General features: G+C 45.6%; 1 long non-coding RNA gene across 1 annotated transcript; it reads left to right on the top strand.

Annotated features, from left to right (window-relative positions):
- The first annotated feature begins 266 nt into the window (after window positions 1-266).
- On the top strand, window positions 267-2,976 carry LOC144375770 (uncharacterized). The gene is made up of 2 exons (XR_013435657.1): window positions 267-390; window positions 1,494-2,976. It is a non-coding gene; the product is annotated as an uncharacterized LOC144375770 (long non-coding RNA).
- Window positions 2,977-23,761: the final 20,785 nt, after the last annotated feature.

Genomic DNA, 23,761 nt, shown 5'->3' with positions numbered 1-23,761 from the left:
AACAGTGAAGCCTTTTTATTTCATTACCTATAGAAAGAGTCAAGGGATAAAACAGTGTCCCAAATCAGTTGGTGCCAATGAATGACTGTACTTCTAGAGGCTGGTGACTAGCAGGTGGGAACAATTAGATGGGCCAGAGCCGCTGGGCTTCCTCTTTTGCTATCAATAAGGTCCTTTCCAGCAGTGACCTTCTAGGATTCTCAGAAGGCCCGAGAAGGGAGAAGTGTAATTATGGGGGAAGGGGGGGCAGAGCAGAGAGATCAGCCAGGATTCTGCCTGGAAGGTCATGGGGCTCAGCTCCGGCACCAGAGACCTTTAAGAAGCAAAAAGGAACTGAGATGGCAGCCAGAAGTCTGCCCAGCCGGGAGTTCCTGGAATTCCGCTTTGTGGGTGAGCTTCCTGTGGCAGCCAAGGCCCCAGCTGACTAACAGGAGATGGGAATGGGAAGCGAGGAGGACTGGCGGAGAGGTGGCTTGGCCTGCCAGCTCCCCTAGGCTCTGCCAGCTCCCCAGACTGGCTCCAGGTTTCCTCCAGGAGCTGAGCTGAGTTTCCTGGGAGCCTCACCCACTTGGGTGGGTGGCTGCCTGCCTGCTGTGCCAAGGCTGAGCAAGCCTACCAGGCCAGTTCTTTCCCATCCAGAATCCGGCTCTCTGCCCACCTGGTCTAAAGTAGGCAGCCAAACCCAGGTGGTTGCTTCTCAAAGGCCATCTTTAAACACGGTCTTTACTGAAGGAGGAACACATGACCTCATGATCATTTTTATGATTAGGTAGTTGCCACCTAGTAGGCACCATGAGTGTGGCTCAGGCCACAGGATGAATGAATTTCAGTAGGAGTGGAAAAAAGGGTCAGGAGCAGCAAGGGTCAGGGAACATTGGCAGGAGTGGGTCCTTAGGGATTAGATACAACTGGGATCAGAGATGTTCCTGAGGTTGCAGGCAAACCCAGGGATCCCTTTTCCTCCCCACACCCAACTTATTGCATGTGAAATCTTGCTAAAATAAAAATAAAGCCTTGGTGTACTACCGACTTCATATTATGTCACAGTAGTCGGGCTCACATCTGTTTCCCCCTCTAACCTGTAGCTCCTGGAGGACAGGGGCCTGGATAGTGCTCACTTCTGTGTACCAATGACCTGAGTGCCGGGAGGACTCAGGCCATGTTACATGAATAAGCCAATGAGTGAATGAAGCCACACACATGAGGAACACCGTCAGGGTGGGATGTCACTGGGAGGAGACAAGGCAGTGCTGGGGGAGTGAAAAGCAAAGTCAGTTGGTTGGGGTGGAGCATGGATGCATCTGCCTTATGGCTACTTTTTGTGTTTTAGCTGCTCAAAGGAACACTCTCTCCTTTCTTCCTCCTCCTCCTTGTTCTCCTCATCACCCACCCCCTCCCTAGAGCTGCTCTGGTCTCTAAATTTTCAGACAAAGTGGTTTCTTCATTCATCCTGCAGCAAGCACTAAACCCTTGTTGTTTTCTATCTCCCACAGGTTCCTGGATTCATGGGTAGGGGGCTCTGCACTTGCTTTTGCTGGAGATACATCCATTGTCTACCATTTCTTGTTCACTCTCAAGAGCATCGAGATGAAAAGCCAGCTTCTGTGTGGCCCAGCTGCCTCTCGTCCTCCCTTTTGAATCTTTGGCCTCTGAATCTGTGTCGGGGCTAAGAGTGAGCATCATGAATGATTCATAGACTCTCTTAGGCCCAAGAGGCTGAGGGTTTTCCTTGGGCCCTTTGCAGCATGGAACCCTGCTTTCTCACGTGGGCTCGTTCTCCTTGTGGGTACTACCGTGGCCACGGCCTGGTATTATTGGCCAGTGTCTGCTTTCTTTCTTTCTTTTTTTTTTAAATTAGTTGTTCAGAACATTACAAAGCTCTTGACATATCATATTCCATACCTTTGATTCAAGTGGATAGTGTCTGCTTTCTATGTGGGTCAGCTCCCAATCTTGGGAAAGGCCCTGGAAAGGAAGAGGGAAAAGTAAAAAGGGGAGAGTCAGAGGCAGAGCTGATGGCAGAAAGGAGTGAGGGTGAGCTAGGAAGAGGACCTGGGAGGGAAGAGGGGTGAGAGGATGCTGCTGATGACATCTGATGTGAATTAACTCATGAATGTCTTAACCCTGTAAGCTCAGGACTATTGCTGTCCCTGTTCTACAGAAGAAACTGAGGCACAGTGAGTTACAAAATTTGCCCCAAGCCTTACCGCTCATAACCTGTAGTACTGGAATTTAAACTTAGATAGTCTGGCTCCATGCCCTCCAAGGGGAGGGGTGCAGAAGTCCCCAAACAGCAACCTGAAGAGGACATGCACCTGGCAGATAGCGGGCACACAATCATGTTGCACAGTGCCGTAGGGGTTTGGGTTGACGGTTACGAGCTGGCTTTTTGCATAAACCTCTGGTGTCTGTTGGCCCCAACTAGAGAAGCAGCTTATCTTCCCTGTGCAGTAACTTCTTAGCTGCTTAGGTCAGGGTTCCACAATCCACCAGCCAGAAGGACACCTGGATTCCCTAGGTTCTGGACTGGTGTTGCCCACACCAGCCGGGGGAAGAAGGTGGCTGTGATGTGGGCACAGGACTGCATTGATCAGGTGCTACTCCTGTGCACCCAGCCTCACCTTCCATGTTACAAAATAGGAACGAAAAGTCTATCCTCCTAAGGTCATTGTGAAGATGGGAGGGCAGAGAGGTGGCCCAGCACAGACAGGGACACAATGAACCTGTGCCGTGCTTATGACTGCAGCTCCTGCTCACAAGGCCCACTGCACGAATGGCCACCAGGGTCTTTAAGGTTGACAAAGTCCTCCCTGCTCCCATGTTATTTGACTTGGGTCCTCTTAGCAGGAGGGCTGTTTCTGTAAAACCACCCTCTCTGTTTTACAGATGGGCAAATTGAAGCCCAGGAGGTCAGGGATGAGGAGGCCTTGCCCGGGTCTGCAGAGGTCTGTGGAGTTTGCATATGTGTTAGGAAAAGAGGGCTCTGGGCGGAGGAAGAGGAGCTCAGGGGCCCAGGAGCCCAGTGTGGCCTACATCCCCTCCTCCTCATGTGGCTGATATCCATTGGCCCATAACTGGTTCCCATGTTCCTTTCCAGCAGCAGCTGACCTTGTCCACTTGGAGAAAAACAGGAAGTAGGCTCTGCCAGGAATTGGAGTCTGCCCTTCCTCAGCTCTGGGCTCCCAGGAGGCTGGCATGGTGGGGGGCTCTGGGGGAAGGATTTGAGGTAGGATGTAGGCTGGGGGCTCCTTAGGCTAAGCAAGGGTAGCCTGGTCCTCGCTGAGTGGTTTAGCTCAATCAGCTGGACTTGCTCTGGCCTGGCCTTGCTAAGCTACTACAGGCTAAGAGGAGGTGACGAGGTAGGGAGTGTAACTTGCCCCTGTCCTTCTGTTCTCGTGTGGAGACAGAGCCTGGAGCACCAGGCTGCATCTGGCTTTTGCTTTCATAGTTTCCTTTCTCCAGAAGAAAAAAAAAAATATATATATATATATATATATTAATATGTTGGTATAAAGATGAATATAACCCAAGCTGGATTCATAATTAATAATAATGAATAATGATCATTATTATTTTGTTCAATTTTTCTTCTGAAAAAGACACTTATTGTACTGGGGATTGTATCCAGCCATGAAGGCTTAACCACCAAGCCACAATCCTCAGCTCTTTAATTTTTTATTTTGAGACAGGCTTTTGATAAATTGCTCAAGGTCTCGCTAAGTTGCTGAGGCTGGCTTTGAACTTGTGATCCTCCTGCCTCAGCCTCCTGAATTGCTGGGATTACAGGAATGTGCCACTATGGCCTCATGGACCCTTAAAAGTATTGCTGGTCCTAGGCACCATGTCTCCTCTGCCTAACAGAGAAGTTAGCCCCACGGGGGGAGGTTCCCAATGCTTTCTGGTTCCCGAGAAGCTGTGCTGCCCCACTTGACCCCTATAGAGAATGCTGGCTCTCCTGGAAACAGAACCTCACTGAGCCCCAGTTTCCACTTTCACAAAGCGGGGATGAGAATTCCTGCCTCTGGATGCAGTTATGAGATGACCCATGCACAGTGCTTAACCAGGCCTGACCCAAATGAGCCCCAATGTTTCCACAGTGTGTGAGTCCTAGATCCTGGGGGACCCAGTGGCTGCAAGGTGCCTGGCTATGGGGTTTGGAGACATCCCTAGGGTTCCTGTGACTTTTACCTCTCCCTTCTCTCCTGTGTATCCCTCTTGGACCCCTGCCTTAGAGTCAGGCCCAAGTCATGAATCTAATGAATTGTCCAGTTCCTAAACCACTTCAGCTCCTCCACAGCAACCCATGAGGAGTGTCTTGTCTGATTATTCACCCCTTTTGCCACAGATGTTGGATATCCTGTCCAAGGTCACATCTGGAAGGGACACAGCTAGGACAAGAGTTTAGATATGTCAGTTCTGTCCTTGGCTGGCTCTGACACCCCTCAAGGAGTGCGTGTGCATGTGTGTGTATATCTGAATGCCTGCATGTTGGCTCTTGTGACAAGATAGGTGACAAGGATTGGAATAAACCCGAGAAGGGCTTAGAATCTAGCTGGGACTTGCTGATAGGTGGTTAGTAGGTGTAACAGATCTTGTTCTCTGACCAAGGTCCCTGGGCATCTGGGCATCAGGACATCACCGTCACCCTGCTCAGGATTGGGGGCTGAACCTGCTCCTGGCTCCTTGGACTGAGCTACCCTGCATTCACTCCCTCCCTGCTTCTGTGGCCCGCTCCTCTCTCTAGCTGCCACCTATTGGCACCATAGCTTAGGCACCTACCAGGTGCAGAACCAGGGAGGATAGTGGGATAAGAGAATGACTGCTATTTTGTGGCACAGCTCTGGGACCATCAATGATTCTTAACTTTTTATTGGAAAGTGGTTTATAGACTTCAAATATATCTAATTTCACAGATAGAAATATGGTGAGAAACTGGAGTCTGCATTAGGGTTCAGCAGATTTCCATGAGGCTGAAGCATTCGCAGCCTATGAGTGTTGAGATTGTTCAAGCGCCAAGGCTGATGACCGCGGGGTGTGTTCAAAGTTGAGACCGATTTCCATCTGGCAGGGGTGGGTTGGGTTATGGTTTTAATTCCTGCAACATTTCTGATTAAAACCTTCCAGTTGCCTTAGCTGTGTTTGGCTGCTTTGTGTCTATTTCCTTATTTCCTAAGAATCTGGGCTGAGGCTGGGTGGCACATGTGGTTCTTGGTATGTCAACCCTTGTTACTGGGGGCCGGCTACCTCCTTGGCCAGCTGGCAGGTGCTGAAACAGAGGTTGGATCCTTTGCTGGCCAGTAAGTGACCTTTAAGGACTCAGATCCCATCCTGTCATTGTTCTGCCTGCACCCTTATAGGTATCTGATGCTTCTGTCCAAGGGACAAGGCAGCCCTTTCACCCTGCCTGCTGGAAACAGGTGTCTCCCTCTTCTGGCCTCAGACCCTTGCTTCCCGTTGCTCTGGGAAAGCAGGTCCTGAGTTACTCCCTGTTCCATCCTCCTGTCAGCCTCCTTTATATCCGTCAGCAGCTGAAGATGACCATTTATTTACATGTGTGAGGGTAAACAGAGCCTCTCTGCCCCACTGAATTGTGAGCTCACCGAGGACGAGTCTTGTCCTGCCTTCTCACCTCCATGGCCAGTGCTGCTTCCCAAGAGGCACTCAGTCAATGGATTCAATAGAAGTTGATTGGAAGAGGAGCTGTTGTGGTTTGGACATGAGGTATCTCCCCAAAGCGTCTGTGTTTCTGCAGAAATATTCAGAGATAAAATGATTGGATTGTGAGAGCTGTAACCTAATCAGTCCATCCTAGTTTGAATGACGAGGTGGCAGATGTGGGCAGGTGGGCTGTGGTTAGAGGTGATGGGTCATTGGGAATGTGCCCTGGAAGGGGGCATCTTATCCTTGGTTCCTTCCCCCGCTCCTTCTCTGTCTCTGCTTCTCCGCCCTGCCATGAGCTGAGCAGCTTTCCTCCTCTGGCCCCTTTCCCCATGATGTGCTCTTTCATCTTGGGCCCAGAATAATGGAGTTGGCTGTCTATGGGCTGAGCCCTCTGTAACCACAGCCCCCAGATAAACTCTCCCCTCTAGGCTGTTTTTGTCAATAGTTTGGTCACAGTGATGCAAAAGCTGACTAAAACAGGGGCCTGGTGGTCATACAGTCCTGGGTTGATGTTCTATCTCAGAAAGCCACATATCCTGAGTCCCAGGTTCATTATCTTCCAAATGGAGTTGATAATTCCACCTGGCTCACCACCCATGGGGAAATGAGGCGGTGCACACAGAGCCCTCAGCAGAACAGCTGGTGGGCCAGAGGATGCCCTCAGCCAATGGGAGTAGAAGAGTTCCTCTAGTGATGGGTGGACTGGTTGAGGGTGGCGCGGGACCACTGGATAGGCTGATGCAGGGTGAACAGAGAAGAAATGAGGCAGGAGGCCTGAGGGATGGCAGAAAAGGATTGATCTCTGCTGTTACACTGGCCCAAATCATGTCAAATGGTGGAGAATATCCTCCAGTGGTAGCCTGTGGAGGTCACTGAAGGAGGGATCATAGCAGGGGGGAGAGAAAACCAGGTGGCACCAGCCAGGCAGTTCAGGTGAAGTGGCCAGGCCCTGCTCCTGAAGACACACCAACAGCTACATATGTGCTTCTCCAGCTGCAGCTAGAATCCCACCTCTGGTCCGAAGCAGGCTGAGGAACGAGCGTAGTGGTTTTGGTGTCATGGATTCAAATCTACTGGGAGACTCCAATCAGCTCACTTGGTGTCCCAAAGCTGATATAGAGCAGTGAGGTTAGGGGCCGAGATTAGGGGCAGAGATTCCAGAGCTGGATCCAAGGCTCAAATTCCCATTTCCATTGACTCTAGGCATTTGGATAAGGCACTTAAACTCCAGGCCTCAGTTTACCAGGCTGCTAAATGAGCATGTGTGTAGCAAAACTCCTCTCATAGGGATATTGTGAGAATTAAGGAAAGTAAGAAACATAAAGTCCTTATGGTACTTGGCCCTGGTGAGAACTTTATGGCTGTTACCGAATGTCAGGCACCACTAGCGATGAGATACATCTCGCTTCTAAAGATGCTACAATGAAAAACAAAAACAAAAACAAAAAACCCTCAAGTGAGGACGTACAATTTGATTTATTTCAAAGTATAGTAGAAAATATCATTGTCAATTCATATCATTGAAGTATAGAATGGTGGCAATAGCTGAAAGTTATTATTTTCTCTGTGCCAACCACTGAGCTCATGAATGAGGAATTGTCTCATTCAACCCTTATAAATAACCCTATGTAGTAGGTAATAAAATTATCTTCACTTTTCAGATGAGGAAACAGGGCCCAAAAGATCAAGGGACTGGTCCAGAGCCACACCTTTGTCTACATAAATAGCAGACACTCATCACTACAATCACAACTACTCCAGCCCTTTGTTGACTTCCTTTGGTTTATAATGGTTTTACTCCATGGTTCCTAAACTTGCCTGCATGTCGCAATCGCTGGGGAGGTTTAAGAATGCCTAAAGCCTCTCCTCCATCCCGAGAGAGTCTGATGCAATCGGTCTGGGGTGTGGCCTGTACTTGGGAACTTTTTAAATAACCCTAGGTGATTCTAACAGGCAGCCCAGGGCAAGAGCTGTTGTTTTACTCCAGGTATGACTTCAGGAGCCTCCTTAAGATCTCACAGGCTTTCTTCCCACCTGCCTGAAATTCATTTGACAGAGCACAAAGATTTCCCTAGCACAAGTAAATGTTCATGATTTAAAATGCAGAGGCCTGTTGAGGAGAGAAAATGGCTGACTCTCATTCCTAGACACACAGTTCTCTGGTTCTCTTCTGCCTTCCTAGCAGGATGGGGATAAAAACCAAGGGGTTGGTCCTTCCAGCAGGAAGGGAAAGGGAGGTAGAATCTGGTGCCTGGAGGGTCACGTCCTAACCTCAGCTTTGCAGCTGTGTTAATGGGGGCGAATCACCCTTCTTTCTCACCCTCTAAAGCCTGCACAGCCGCGGAGCTTCCCCAGGGTCTAGCTTGCCCTGCTTTCTGAAGTTTATTTGTTTAACACAATCGAGTTATTACAAAGCTGAATTCCCAGAGGACCTCACTGTACTTATAAGGTTATGAAGCAACTCAAAATAAATTTATGAGGCGTTGACAAGTAGAGGCCATGGGGACCTGTGTTTTATTACAAAGAAGAGTCTTCTGTAAGCGGCTTATCTGAGGCTAAATGTCGCCTGTGAGAGTAAACTCATTTCCTTTCTTGAGCAGTTTAATGTGGAGCCACTGTAATAACTTTTTTTACACAAGTTATTTAAAGGGAACCCCACTCTTATTCCTATGGCTAACGATGAATTGGTGAGGTTTCATAGTTCCTGGAACAGAGAAGAAATGGAAATTCCGAGGAAGAGACAAGGAGACTTATAAAGTACTTTTAATGAGATACAGGAGTGAGCGGGATGGCGGTAGTGGAGTGTCCTGGAACTGGTCTGAAGGGTGGGTCCAGGAAACTGTCCCCGCTGAACTATTCTTGGCTTTCGGATTTTTTTCCCAAAGTCATGGCTGAGGGCCTCCCAGATGTGGAGCCTAATCAGGTCATGATGATTGCACAAATTACAAACATCTAGCACCAGCCTAATCAGGCGCAAACCCAACTTTTTTTGAATGTTAGAACTTGCACATTTGAGGTCACGCTCAGTTGGACAAGGAGAGAAAGGGTATTCGGGAAAGGACAAAGTTTTTCCAGAAATCCTTTGGCACTAGGTCCCTCCTCCCCCCATTTCAGATTTGGGAGCACATCCAAAGCCAGGCACCTACAGGAAGACTGCCCTTAGGCCCCAGAGAAACTTTCTGAATGAAATCCACTCAATCACCCCTAAATTTGCCTTGACTAAGCCTCCTTGTGCCTACCTCTGGGTTAGATGCTTCAGAGGGAGTTGGGAGGAAAATAAACTTGGCATCACCCAACTTCTCTAAGTGGAGTTGGACAATCCTGTGTTCCGAGCACTGTGCCAGGGACTCAGAGTTCAGAGGTGAAAGGCCTTGGCCCTCCTCTGGAGGGTTTCTCAGCGACTAGGGGAGACAGACAGCAAGTCTCCCCTGAAAACCTGCAGTCTCATCGAGACAGACCATGGCACATGGACACTCTCACAATGATTACTAAGTACCCCTAAACAATTGTACCCCACCCTCATCCTACTGGCTGGCGGATGGTCTATCTGGTCAACCCAGCCTCCAAATAATAATTAATCTTGATTACTGAGTTTTGGGCATCTCCTGACATTTGGCTCTGGAGGTGAACACCTCAACTAACTCTAATGGAGGCCCCAACAGACCCTCTGACTGATGGTGACACATGGAGAAGCAGCTGCAGGCCTGAGGGTTGAGCACTTAGAAAAAAGACTGGAGAGAGAGTGAAGTAATTCTGGAGCAGTGTTTCCCAAATTGTGTGCCATGGAACATCAAATCTGTGAGGTACCCTTCCAAAACTAACAGATTTTGTGGCTAAAGAAGTTGTGAAACAAGGCATACTCTAACACTCCGATTGTGTCTTCACAATGAACATGCACACACCAAAGGTTCTGAGGTTCCTCTGTGACAAAACATTACTTTTCTAGCTCATTCTCTTTGGCTTCTCAGCCGGGTTCAGCTTATGTAAGTCCATCAATGTTTTTCTTCTTTTTCTTTCTTGGTATTGGGGATGGAACCCAGGGGCACATAAGCATTGAGCCACATCCCCAGCCCTTTTAATTTTTTTTTTTTTAAATCTTGATACAGGGTCTCACTGAGTTGCTTAGGGCCTTGCTAAATTGGTAAGACTGGCTTTGAACTTGTGATCCTCCTGCCTCAGTCTCCTGAGCTGGTGGGATAACAGGCGTGTGCCACCATGCCCAGCCCACCAGTGTTTCTTCCAAGGAAATGAAGGGCACTCATTGCAGAATCTCTCAGACGGGCTTGTTAGCGGTAGAGTTCCAAGCCCTGATGCAGACTTTCTGAGTCTGCCTCTGAAGCCCTGGAACCAAGAATCTTTTTGGAATAGTACCCAGTTGACTGTCACGCACACTCAAGTTCAGAACTACAGATATACCTCTAGGGCTTTGGCTTTTCCTTGATGTGTTGTGAAAGTCAAGATTGACCAAGAGGTTAGTAAAAAAGAAACTTAGACACCTCCCAGCTCATTCTATGAAGTGTATTACTCTGATACTAAACTCAGACAAAGACATCACAAAAAGAGAAAACTATGGACCAAGAAATATTATGACTATAGATACAGAATCCTCTACAAAATACTAGCCATTAAATCCAGCAGCATATGAAAAGGTTAACATACCATCACCAAGTGAATGTAAGGTTGATTTAATATCCGCACATCAACAAATATTACATCAAGAAAATAAAAGACAAACACTGCCTGATTATCTCAATACATACCGAAACAGCATTTGACAAAATCCAGTATCTCTTTGTGATTATATTAAAAAAAAAAAAAAAAAAAAAAAAACCTCAACAAACCAAGAATAGTAAAGAACTTCGTCAGAATGAAAAGTGTATCTATAAAAACTGTACCACTAAACAGGGCACAGTGGCACAGGCCTGTAATCTCAGTGGCTCAGGAGACTGAGACAGGAGGATCACAAATTAAAAGCCAGCCTCAGCAATTTAGCAAGGCCCTAGGCAATTGGCAAAACCCTGTCTAAAAAAATTAAAAATTAAAAAAAAAAACAGGGAATGTAGCACAGTGGTAAAGCACCCCTGGGTTCAATCCCCAGTTCCAAACCAAACAAAAAAACCCCACTGCTAACATCATATTTGATGGTGAGAGACTGAATGCTTTCCCCCTAGTTTCAGGAGGCAAATGAGGTTGTCCATTCTTACTACTTCTATTTAATATTATACAGGAAGTTCTAGTACAATATTTCATTTTCTTAGAAAATGAAAGGCAGGGTATTCAGATAGGAAAGGAAGATGTAATACTATATTCTCATGTGGCATGATGGTTTGTGTAGAAAGCACTAAGGAATCCATTTAAAAACTTTTAGAAAGATAAACAAGTTCAGCATGGTTGTAGGATAAGAAAATCAGTTGTATTTCTATATGCTTTCCATGAAAATTTATATTTTTTCTGAAGATAAAATTAAGAAAATGATTCCATCTACAATAGTATTGAAAGTAATAAAATACTTAGGAATCAATTTAACAGAAAAGATGCACATTTTATTATTTTGAAAACTGTAAGACATTATTGAAAGATATTAAAGAAGATCTAAGTAAACAGAAAGATGTTCTATACTTTTTGATTTGGAAGACCTAATATTGTTAAAATGACAATACTCTCCAAATTTATTTACAGATTCCATGCAGTTGCTATCAAAATCTTAGCTTATTTCCACAAATTAATAAACTAATGATGAAATTCATATGCAAATTCAAGGGATCCAGAATATCCAAAGCAATCCCCCCCCGACAAAAGAACTAAGTTGGAGGACTCACACTTCCAAATTTCAAAACTCACTGCAAAGCTACAGTATTCTGGGCAGTGAGGTTGGCATAGGGATAAACACATTGATTCCATGGACTAGAACTGAGGGTCCAGAACAACTCTCACATTTATGATCAGTTGGGTTTTGGCAATTTGATGGGAAAAGAATTTCAACAAATGCTGCTGTAACAATAGCCATATACAAAAATAGCCATATACAAAATAGCCATATACAATAGCCATATACAAAAGAAGAAAAACCTGGATCCCTACCTCACACTAAACACAAGAATTCATTAAAATTGGACCAAAGACCTAAATTTAGGTAAAACTGTAAAGCTTTCAGAAGAGAATACAAGGGTAAAGCTTTATGTCTTTGGATTAGGGAATGGTTTCTTAGGAAACCAAAAATATAAGCAGTAAAAGAAAAAAATAGATAAATTGGTCTTCATTGAAAAAAGTAAAGACTTTTATACTTCAAAGGACACCATCAGAACTGGGGTTGTGGCTCAGTGGCAAAGGGCTTGCCTCACACATGTGAGGCACTGGGTTCAATCCTCAGAGCCACATAAAAATAAACAAAATAAAGGTATTGTTATGGGGACAAGTGCATGGAGTACTGCATACATGGCAGACGTTAAGGGCGTCTGAGGGGCAGGCCACTCCCCTGTCCTAGGCGCAGGAGCAGCAGGCCCCTTACCCCCATAGGCACAGCTTATGGGCGTGAGGCCATGTGCTGCAGTCCCTGTCCTTGCTCCACAGCCCACTCCTCAATTGGTCACTGCAAGGACAGTTAGCCGAAATTGCATTGGTGGCTGCCTGTAATCTGCTTAGCTACTGCCTGAGTATATACACATGGTAACTGCGCAATGAAATCAGACCTGCTTCCTGCTTGGTCTCTGGAGGTCTTGATTAGTAACTCTGCAGCCACATTCTCCTCTACCCTGTTCTGTGGACCTCCTTACTGAATGAGAGAGAGCCCACGAATGTTGTGTCCATGTATAACTATTTTTTTTAAAGGACACCATCTAAAAACGTGAAAGGCACCCACAAATGAGAGAAAACACAAATCATGTATGTAGGAAGGGACTAGTGTCCAGAAAATAGAAAGAACTCTGACAATTCAAGAAAAAGGCAAACAACCCAATTTAAAAACAAGTGGAGGATCTGAATAGACATTGTCCCAAAGAATATGTACAAATGACCAATACTAGAAGAAAAGATGCTCAACAGCATTAGCTATCAGGAAAAGGCAAATCAAAAGCAGAATTAGATACCACTTCCCACCCACCTGGATGACTGTAATAAAAAAAAAAAACCCAGACAGATAATGACAACCATTGGTGAGGATGTGGAGACATAAACTGGTGATGGGAATAAAACATGGGGCACTTGCTTTGGGAAACAAAGCAATTCCTCAAAAGGTTCAACACAGAGTTACTGTATGATTCAGCAATTCTACCCCAGGAAAGTTCTCAAGAGAATTAAAACACACATGCATGCAAACACTTGTATATGAATGTTCATAACAGTATTATTCATAATATCCAAAAAAGTGGGAATGATCCAAATGTCTATCACAGATGAGCAGATAAATAAAAGTTATATATCTATACAATGGAACATTATTCATCCATAAAAAGGAATGGAGTCCTGGGCGAACCTTGAACACATTATGCTAAATGAAAGAAATCAGACAAAAAAGGCTACACGTTGGATAATCCCATTTATGTGAAGGGTTCAGATAGGTAATTCCATGGAGATGAAAAGTAGATTGGTGGAAGCTCAGGGCTGGGATGAGGGTGGGGCTGTGGGGACAACTGCTGAAGAGTGTGGGGTTTCTTTAAGAGGTGCTAAAAATGTCCTCAAATTGACTGTAGTGATGGCTGCATAACTGTGAATATAATGAAAACCACTAAATGGTGTGCTTGAAATGCATGAACTGCACGGCATGTGAATTACATCTCATTGACACAAAAAGAAAAGAAGCCTAGAGATGGAACTCCAGTTGACCAATAAAGCCGGTCAGTCCACCCCAAACAATCAAACCAAACACCAACCGGCGTTCCCTGTAACCTGGCTCTTCCTCTTCTCTCTTGCCTGGCTCATCCCACCATGACCGTCCTGACCCACCTAGCCAAAGAATATTGGCTGCTAACCCTAGGCTGGTGCTTAGGCTGGTTGCTCTGTTGTCTATGCAGATGCCTCTGGTTAATTTTCAAGATCTCATTTGCCTCAATAATCACTTACTTAAAATTTATGTTCTGCAAAGCATTTTGTTTTCTGGTACTTATAATTGAACCTAGGGGTGCCTAACCACTGAACCACATCCCCAGCGCTTTTTAATATTTTATTTAGAGACTAAATTGCTTCGGGTCTTGCTAAATTGCTGAAGCTGACTTTGAACCTGTGATCCTCCTGCCTCAGCCTTCCAAGCCAATAGGATTACAAGCCTGTGCCACCGTGCCTGGAGGTTGCAAAGCACTTTGAATAAAACAAACATAGCTATTGGCGTCAAGTTTCTTGCAATCTATAAGGACAGATACAATCTATTATTTAGGTTGATATGTTAGAAATAGCAGGGGGCGGAATGAGAAATCAGACACTATTTAGAAGTAGTTCTGCAAGACAACATTTACTTCTGCAGAAGGGTGTGCTATGGAACAAAGACTAGCAAACAAGCCTACTTGGGTGGGCAGTCCTCCTCCGTTTATCCCTCCTGCAGCACGGCCCCTTGCCCTGATGGGAGCTCAGGGTCACAGTCTATGTGATTGGATAATTTAAAAATTGTGGCGGGCAAAGGGAAAGGTTGTAGTTATGGTTGGATACAGGGAGCTCAGGTTTAACTTGGACAGAAAAGAGAAAGTTAATCTTACAGATATAAGAGAAAAACCCGACAGAACAATGGCTTAAACCATTTCTTAAGCAAAATAGAAGACTAAAGGGCGGTTGCACTGGTCTGGACTTGTGGTTGCTTGGAGCCTCTGGGAACCCAGGTTCTTTGGGTCTTTCTGTTGTTCCAGCACATGATGTCCCATCCTAAGGGTCACTTTCCAGGGCAGATGACTGCCAAAGTGGGTTGAAGAATGAAGAGGAATCGAGGTTGAGGGAACAAAGAAATGGTCTATTAGTTGGATTATGGGGTCAAGAGAAGGACACTGAAAAATGAGAGTAGAAGCAAGTGAAATTAATCCAGAGAGAGGGGAAACCCATGATGGTAGCAGAGGAGAGGCAGGTCATCTTAGGAGTCCAACCACTCATAAAGGGGCGGGAGGAGATGGCTTCCACAGCACGAGTGGAGCTCATGGTCTCAGAGAGGCTTAGGGGCACTCTTCCGAATGTCACAGGAGATGGAGAAATGGTACAGATGGGGCAGTAGAAGGGTGAGGGCATTCTTGAGGGATTGCTTGTATTTTCTAATTGAACTTGTCACCTTCCCTCCCTCCTTCCTTTCTTCCTTCCACAACCATTTACAGATCACCTGCTGCGTGCCATGACTCTAGGGGTCGAGTTATAGCATGACAAAAGCAGACACGTGGTGGAGCACACATGCTGTGGGATGGAGAGAGTCAACTGATAAAATGAATATGTGTCATCGATGACAGAAGGTCCTCCTAAGTGCTACAGAGAAAATCAAAGCAGACAAGAGGAGAGGGCATTGTTGGGGAGAGGAAAGAAGGGAATAAGAGGGGGGAAGTGAGTGACCAGATTGGAGCTGTTCACATGCTCCGCACTGGTGCAGATGGAGAAGAAAAATCAGAGAGCTGGAGGGAAGGGGGTTGGCGCCCAGGGTGGGATGCCTGAGGTCAGAGTGTCAGAGATGGGAGGAGGGCTGGAGAGCGCTGTGTGCGTGGGCAGCTGGGTGGCAGTGGAGGAAAAGACGTTTGGAGGTGAGGAGTTCAGGTAACTGAGAAGCCAAAGTACTGAAGTTTGTCCACGGGAGGTGAGGTCACAAGAAGGTTGACAGAGTGTGGAGGCAGAGTAGAGACTGTCCCTGGAATCAAAGTCCACAATGACAGGGAGGTTGCTCTGGAGGTAGGTGGATGCGTTGGGAGAGGTGGGGAAGAGATTTAGTTGGTGTATACTTCAAAGGAACAAGAGTTCTTGGGAAGGGGGAGGCAGAGAAATGACTTGGACGGAACAATAGGGAATAAGGAAAATACTTTTCCACTCCCCACTCCTGGCTCAGAGGCACTTGGAATATGACCGAGAGAATAATTTCCTGTTGAGCAGAAGGTATTGTCTCCATGGAGGCTTGGTTTCCATTAGGGCCAGGAGGTTGGAAGGAAATTTCTAGAAAAGGATGAGAGTACAGTAGATTGGGAGTTCCAGAGAATCCAGAGGGAGGGTTTGGAAAGAGGAGAAGAGGGATTGGATATCTTGGGACCAGCAACTGGGTGACAGTGGAACAATGGTGACTTCCTTCATTGACTAAGGATGGGGCCTGGTGGTCTCTTAAGGAGAAAAATTGGTCCAGATTGTGCTGCTGAAGATTTGTGTGTTTTGCTTTTTATCTAAAATATTCCATTATGAAGTCAGACATGGTGGTGCACACCTGTGATCCCAGTGGCTCTGGAGGCCGAGGCAGGATGATTGCAAGTTTGAGGACAGCCTCAGCAACTTAGCGAGACCCAGTCTCTAAATATAATTTTTTTAAAAAGGGGCTGGGATTAGGCTCAGTGGTTAAGCACTCCCTGATACCAAAACAAAATTGCTGATGCTGGCCTTGAATTTGGGATTATCCTGCTTTAGCCTACGAGATTGCTGGGATTACAGGTGTGCACCACTGCACCCAGCAGTTAATCTCTTTTTCTTGCTGAGTGATATTCTATCATACATCAGAAGAATTTTTCATTCTTCTGTTGATAGTCACTAGAGCTGTTCCTAGTTTTTAGTGATTAGGAATAAACCAGCTACGTACATTCTTTTGAGTCTTCCTGTGAATATATGCTTTCATTTCTCTTAGGTAAATATCGAGAAGTGAGATTGCTGGGTACAAGAAACTACCAGATCTTTACCCAGTGGTTGTACTATTTTATATTCTTACCAACAATGGATGAGCATTCCACTTGCTCCACAAATCTTTACCAACATTTGATGTTGTTAGTCTTTATTTTTAGCTATTCTTGGGGTGGTATGTTGGTGCCTCATTGCGGTTTTATTTTATATTTCTGTGATGACAGATGCTGTTGAGCATTTTCTCATGTGATTCTAGGTCATCTGAATATCTTCCTTTGTGAAATTTCTATTCAAATGTTTTGCCTATTTTGAAATTTTTTTTAAAAAATATTTATTTATTAGTATTTGGCAGACACAACATCTTTGTTGGTATGTGGTGCTGAGGATCGAACCCGGGTCGCACGCACTCCAGACGAGTGCACTACCGCTTGAGCCACATCCCCAGCTCGCCTATTTTGAAATTTGAATCATCTTTTTATTATTAAGTTGTAATAGGGATTCTTTATATATTCTGCATACAAGTTCCTTTTCAGATATGTTTTGCAAATGTTTTCTCTCAATCTAGCTTGTCTAAAGATGTCTTAAAGGTATCTTTGGATGAGCAAAACTATCTTATTTTGATGAAGTCTAATATAGCAATCATAAAACAAATAGTTACTGCTTTCTGTGGTCTATTTTCTAATACCTTTGCTTATCCCAAATCCCAAAGATACTCTTCTATGTTTTCTTCTAGAAATTTTGTGATTTTAGCTTTTAGTGGATTTCTATGATGCATTTAAAATCAATTTTTATGAATACTGTGAAGAAAGCGGGGTGTTTATATTTTTTCCATTTGCTATTCAATTGTTCTGACATTATTTGTTGGAAAGACTTTCCTTTTCCCATTGGATTGCCTTGGTGACTTTTTAAAAAATTAAATAACTATAGAATTGTGGGTCTACTTCTGAGTTTTCTGTTCTACCCCATTGATCCATTTAGTTATTCTTGTATTAGTGCCACAATATCTTGGTTGCTTTAGCTTAATAATAAGTCATAACGAAGTCAGATAGGGGAAAGTCCTCCAATTCTGTTCTTCTATTTCAAGATGTTTTGGATATCCTAGAATCTTCACATCACCATCAAAATTTTAGAATCAGCACATCAGCTCATACAAAATAGTCTATTGGGATTATGACTGAAATTGAGTTAAAATAACTTCTAATGTTCTGTAGCACAGTCAAATAACAACAATTAATGAATATCTCAAAATATCTAGAAGAGATGTTTTTGAATGTTCCTGATACAAAGAATGATAGATGTCTGAGGTGATAGATATGTCAACTACCTTGATATGATCATTATACATCATATCCATGTATTGAAATGCCAAAATGTGTATATAATATGTGCAATTAAAACTAAAACATAGCTGAGTACAGTGGTACATGCTTGACTCCCAGTGACACAGGAGGACCACAAATTCAAGGTCAGTCATAGCAACTTAGTGAGACCCCATCTCAAAATTTTAAGAAAAGGTAGGGGCTGAGGTGGGGTGTAGCTCAGTGGTTGAACACACACACACACACACACACACACACACACACACACACACACACACATATATATATATATATATTGAATTGAATCTAGAGATCATTTTGGAAAGAAACGTCATCACCACAAGATTGGGTCTCCCAATCATGAACACACCTCTGCACTGGTGCAGGTCTTGAATGTCTCTCATAATGCTTTGCGGTCCTCAGTGGAGAGTCTTACCCATCTCTTATGAAATTTATTCCTATTTCATGGTTTTTCAAAAGTGCTCTTGTAAATGGAAATTTTCAAAAACGTGTTTGCTATTGTTGGCGGCAGAACCGAGTGCCAGGACAGTGGCAGAAAGACAGTCCTTCAGGACCCACTGAGTGTGGGGAAGCAGGGATGGGGGAAGTGACAACTGCAGGTAGTGGAAGAGGGTCAAAAAGAAAGTGGCTACGTGATGGGAGGGAGGGTAGAGGCACAACCCTGTGGGAGACCAACTTCCTTTCTCTGTCCTGGTCTTATGATGGGATGCCCTTCTTCAACATTCTCCTGGGTGGGGGGGAGGCAGGGCAATGCCAAGGGGCCTTGGGAAAGTGTCCTGTTCCTCAGAACCTCTGAGCTGCATCAGTCAACCAGCCCTCTGGGCGGAGGTTACTGCCACCGAGGCTTGGCATGAGTGTGGCCCTCTACAGAGAGGAGAGCCAGCCTCAGAGATTCAGCTGCCACATTCTGCCCCCTCTAGGAGAAGCCATCATGGCTCTGTCCTTAGTTGGCTCAACCTCCTGAGGGCAGATGGAGGCTGAAACACCTGGACTTTCCTCTAAACATCACTGCCCCACTCCTGGGCTGGCTTTCAGCTCTCTCCCTCTGTCTGCCTGCCACCAGCCCCATCTCCTCATGTTGCCCCACCCAGATTCAGAGTCAGCTGCACACAACTCTCAGAAGGGCCAAATTCCAGCTCATGCTCTGAGGAAAGATTCTCAAGAAGCAGAAAATTGGACAAGCCCAAGCTCCACACATCCTGGGTTCTGCCCCTCTCACTGGGAAGAGCGTGGGTGGGGAGGGGAAGGACACAAGAGAACTTGCCCATGGTTAGGCAGGACAGTTTTGCCGGTGGCAGTGCCAAATGGGGTTCCCACCCCTCCGTACCCTCACATGACTTCCCAAACCCTTCAAAGGTAGGTGTACCTGCCATGCTTTAATACTACGCTAATTTCTAGAACAAGTCAACCCCCAACCTACCGTTCATTTGTGCCTCATGCATAGACCAGTGCATAGCAGGGGTTCCTGGTTTGCAGGTGGCTTTCCTCCACGCACTGACTTTGAGACCAACCTTTTCCATCTTGAGGGTCTACTGTCCCTCCATCTAACTGTTCTCTTCTGCACCCAGCTGGTAATAGGGGAAAGAGATCTCCATGAAAATCGTGACCACTTCTCAAAACGCTGGTCCAGAAGGAACACACATTATTTCTGCTCACATTCCACTAGTAAGGACCTGTCATGGGGCCAAGGGGGCCTGGGAAATGTCCCAGCTTGGCAGCTGCTTCTTGGTGACAACTCAACACTGGAAATGAGAGCTCAGATTTTTCAGTCCCTGCCACCGAGGTCTATCAAGTTTTCACTCCAGTTATATATGTGTGTGTGTGTGCGTGTGTGTGTGTGTGTGTATGTGTGTGTGTGTGTTGCTGGGGATTGAACCCAAGGTACTATGTAAGTGCTGTACCACTGGGCCACATCTCCAGCCCTCATGGTTTGCTTTGTAAACTGTAGAGGGCCATGTGGTTGTGACGGGTCATCTCCCACATCGTCGCCACTGTGGTTCTGCCTGTGTCTTCCACCTCTGAAGCTGCTCCAGCCTTCCCCACCCCCAGACATCCAGGTGCCCTTCCTAGGTGCTTGCCAAAATCTGAGCTCCTTCCAGCTTTTCAGTGACCTCAATCTCCACACTGAATCCTTCCATCTTCTGGGTACCCTGCTGGCCATAACCATGAGCAGGGGCAGTGTTTGAGGGCCGATTTGCCACTCCCTTATCTGCTCACTTATGTTTGGGATTCCTTCAGTTGGGGACCAAATCCCTCCTCATCACACTGAGGTTTCAGATGCATGTGTCCTGGGGGGTGGCAGATATGCTCTCCCACAGGAGAGTGGATGGCGTGGAGGGGAATGGGGTTGACTAGCCACACGGAGACTGCACCTAAGGCAGTTTGCTGACGTCTCGGCTGTATTTTTCAATCATATGTTGAGCATCAACAGCTTTTTCTAAACAAACTAAGGACTAACCAAAGAGTGTCCATTTATGCTTACCATGTGGGGGACGTCACTGAGAACACTTTATAAGCATTAGCTGACTTGTCTTCCCAACAACTTAATGAGGTAGGGAATCTTCCTTTATTCCCACTTTCTTTTCCTCCCTCCTCCCACCCTCCTTGTTTCTTCCACCCATCTTCCTACCTTCCTTCCTTTCTTTCTTTTTCCTTCTTTCTTCACTGAATCCAGGGATGCCCCATCACTGAGCTACATCCCCAGCCCTTTTCTTTCTTGCTTGTTAAGTCGCCCAAACTGACCTTGAACTTGTGGTCCTCCTTCCTCAGCCTCCTGAGTAGCTGGGATTACATGCGTGCACTACCACGCTGGGCATTTCCCCAGTTTCAGAGGAGGAAACTGAGAGAGATTCAGGAATGTTCCCAAGGTCATACAGTTAATAAATGGAAGGGCTTGGGTTTGGTCTAGGGATCCAGACTCGAAGTCTGCTGTCTCCTCTGTGTCTCGGACTCCCTTTCCCTGGACATCCAGCATGGTCGAGGCACGCAGTGCTCATTGTCTACACTTCCTTGAAGCTGGGCTGGGGGTCAGGTGATGAACTCTGACCCGTGCACTGCGAGTAGAGGTGACTTGTGTCATTTCTGGACCAAAGCATTCAAGTGAAGGTGTCCACCTCTCCCGTTCTTTCTTTTCCTTCAGAGGCAGCCACAGAAGCTATGGCTAAAGCACAAACTGCCAGGAGCAGATGGGAGAATAGTGAGGTTCTTCCCCAGCCAGAGACGGAAACCCTAGGCCTGGCCTTCTGATCCAGTTCCCCCTCTGCCCTGCTACAAGCTGGTCCCCACTGCTGGTTTCCAAAGCCGTTTCCCTTTGGCATAGTCTCTGTCTCCACTCGAAGTGGACAACTTCCAGAAGAAAAGCCCAGACGCCATGGGCCCCTCCCCTGATGCTGGCCCAAGTGCCTGGAAGTCTCTCCACGCCTCACATTGTCTTCCACATGCATCTCTGGGGACACAGAGCTCTTGCAATCAGGGCAATCACCCCTTTCTGACCCTTGCAGATGGCAGGGCCACTGGCTGCGTGTGTCAGACAGGAAGCCTGCCCAGCGCCAGGCAAGGGATGGGGAGGAGGTAGAGGATGGGCGAGGGGGCGGGCAGGACGGTGAGGAGTCACTCTCCATCCTGGCAATTCTGTAAACCCTGGCCCCAGAGCACAGTGCTGTGGGAGCACAAAGGGGAGGGGTCATGGCATTGCCTTCCAGAAGCTTCCGTCTTATAAACTCAAGTAGGCCATTAGCCACATAAATATCACAGAGCCCAAAGGGTTGGGATTTTTTCCCACAGGAACCTGGAGCCAGAGTAAAATCTATAGAAAGAAAAGATGGTGTCCTTCTCACTTCTAAAGGTCATTCAGGTCCCAGAGTTACTATTTTAAACGAATGTGTGTGTGTGTCTGTGAGTACGACAAAATGACGAGTACGAATTAGATCTGGGCATGTCTCTCTGTCTCTGTGTCTGTCTCTGACTCTCTCTTCCTTCTTTCTGTTGGTCTCCTAAGCTAACTCGTATTCTAAGTCCATGCTTCGATTTATCCAACAAGCATCAAAGGGGATATTTTTGCTAGATCGGGCAGATGCAGCTGAAGGAAGACCAGGACACATCACAAAAGCCACAGTGCTGGGCTTTCAGATCTGGCCCTGCAGGACTCAGGGAATCCTGGCATGAACACATTATCATGTCACCCATCTTAGAGCTCTTCAAATCAAGAGACGGGTAGATTCTGGGTCATGCCAGAAACCCTCAGAAGGTCAGACTGTGCCAATACTGTCCTAGGTAGATCTCCTCTATGCCTCAGTTTCCCCCATCAGTCAGGGGACCCTTATCAGGCTCTCTGGGGGATCAGGGGATGTCAGAGGAACAAACTTCTAATAGGTTATCTGAAGGCTTAGGTGGCTGGAATAGGCTGATGGGTGGGGTGGATTAGTGAGGAGGGATGGAAGGCTAAAGCCAGAGGTCACCAAGCTTACTTGATCCTCTTTTAGCAAAATAATTAGAAGATGTAACCCAGTACATGGACTTATTTACTTATTTATTTATTTATTTCAGGAACATATACCATTACAGTAATATATTATGCCATTATGAAATATACAGGGAACGGCTGGGGATGTGGCTCAGCGGTAGCGCGCTCGCCTGGCATGCGTGCGACCCGGGTTCGATCCTCAGCACCACATACCAACAGAGATGTTGTGTCCGCCGAGAACTAAAAAATAAATATTAAAATTCTCTCTCTCTCTCTCTCTCCTCTCTCACTCTCTCTTTACAAAAAAAAAAAAAGAAAGAAATATACAGGGAACAAAAATTTCCAAAGAGGTATCAATAGTAAACCAATTGAACAAATTAAAGCCCATTCATACAAAGGACTATTACTGAGCTGTAAAAAAGAACAAGCTCTTATAACTCAAAAAAGAAGAAGAAAAACAACTACATTTAAAAAATGGACAAAAGATGCCAACAGACATTTTATCAAAGGAGATATATGAATGGCTAATGATCACACGGAAATGCTCATTGTCATTTGTTGTTATGGAATTACAATTAAAACCACAAGGAAAAACCACTTCATATCCACTTAGAATGACTATAATAAAAAAGACAAACAATAATATGTGTGGTCGAGAATGTGGAGAAATTGGAACCCTCCTACTTTGCTGAGGGGGATGTAGAATGCAGCAGCCACTCTTGAAAGCAGTTTGGCAGCTTCTTAAAAAATTAAACATGGAGCTGGGTGTAATACAGCACACCTGTAATCCCAGCAGCAACTTAGTGAGACTGTCTCAAAAAAAAAAATAGTTAAACATGGGTAGGAAAGTAGAGGAGAGTGAAATGATCAAATTCTGTTTTATGTATATATGAATATGTCACAATGAAAACCACCATTCTGTATAAATTATATGCACCAAAAATAAAAATCTAAACATAAAACTTAACATGTAGCATGGTAATTTGGCTCCTAGGTGTCTACTCAAGAGGAATACAAATATATGACCACAGGAGGACTTGTAATGAATGTTCACAGTAGCATTATTCTTAACAATAATAAAAAACCAGGAAGCATCCAAATGCCCATCAACTGATGAATGGATAAACAAATGAGCACTAGCTACACAATGAAGTACTGCTGGATAATAAAAACATGCTATGACACAGATGAACCTCAGAAACATTATGCTTAGTGAAGGAAGACAGACACAAAAGACCGAATATTGTATGATCCCATTTATATGAAATTTGCAGAGAAGGAAAATCCATAGAGAGCAGATCGGTGGTCAGCTGGGGCTGGGGTAGGAGAGATTAACTGGGAATAGAACCAAAGGAACTTTGGGGGGACAATGGAAATAGTATAAAACTGTCTTATGGCCAGGCATGATGGTGCATGCCTGTAATATCTGGGAGGAGGTGCTGAAGCAAGAAGACTGAGTTCAAAGCCAGCCTGGTCAATTTAGAGAAACTCTTATCTCAAAAAAAGGGTGGTGGTGGTGGCTGGGAACGTA

The sequence above is a fragment of the Ictidomys tridecemlineatus genome, chromosome 3 (genome assembly GCF_052094955.1).
Source record: "Ictidomys tridecemlineatus isolate mIctTri1 chromosome 3, mIctTri1.hap1, whole genome shotgun sequence".
Classification (NCBI taxonomy): domain Eukaryota; kingdom Metazoa; phylum Chordata; class Mammalia; order Rodentia; family Sciuridae; genus Ictidomys; species Ictidomys tridecemlineatus.
This window is presented reverse-complemented; position numbering and strand designations above follow the sequence as displayed.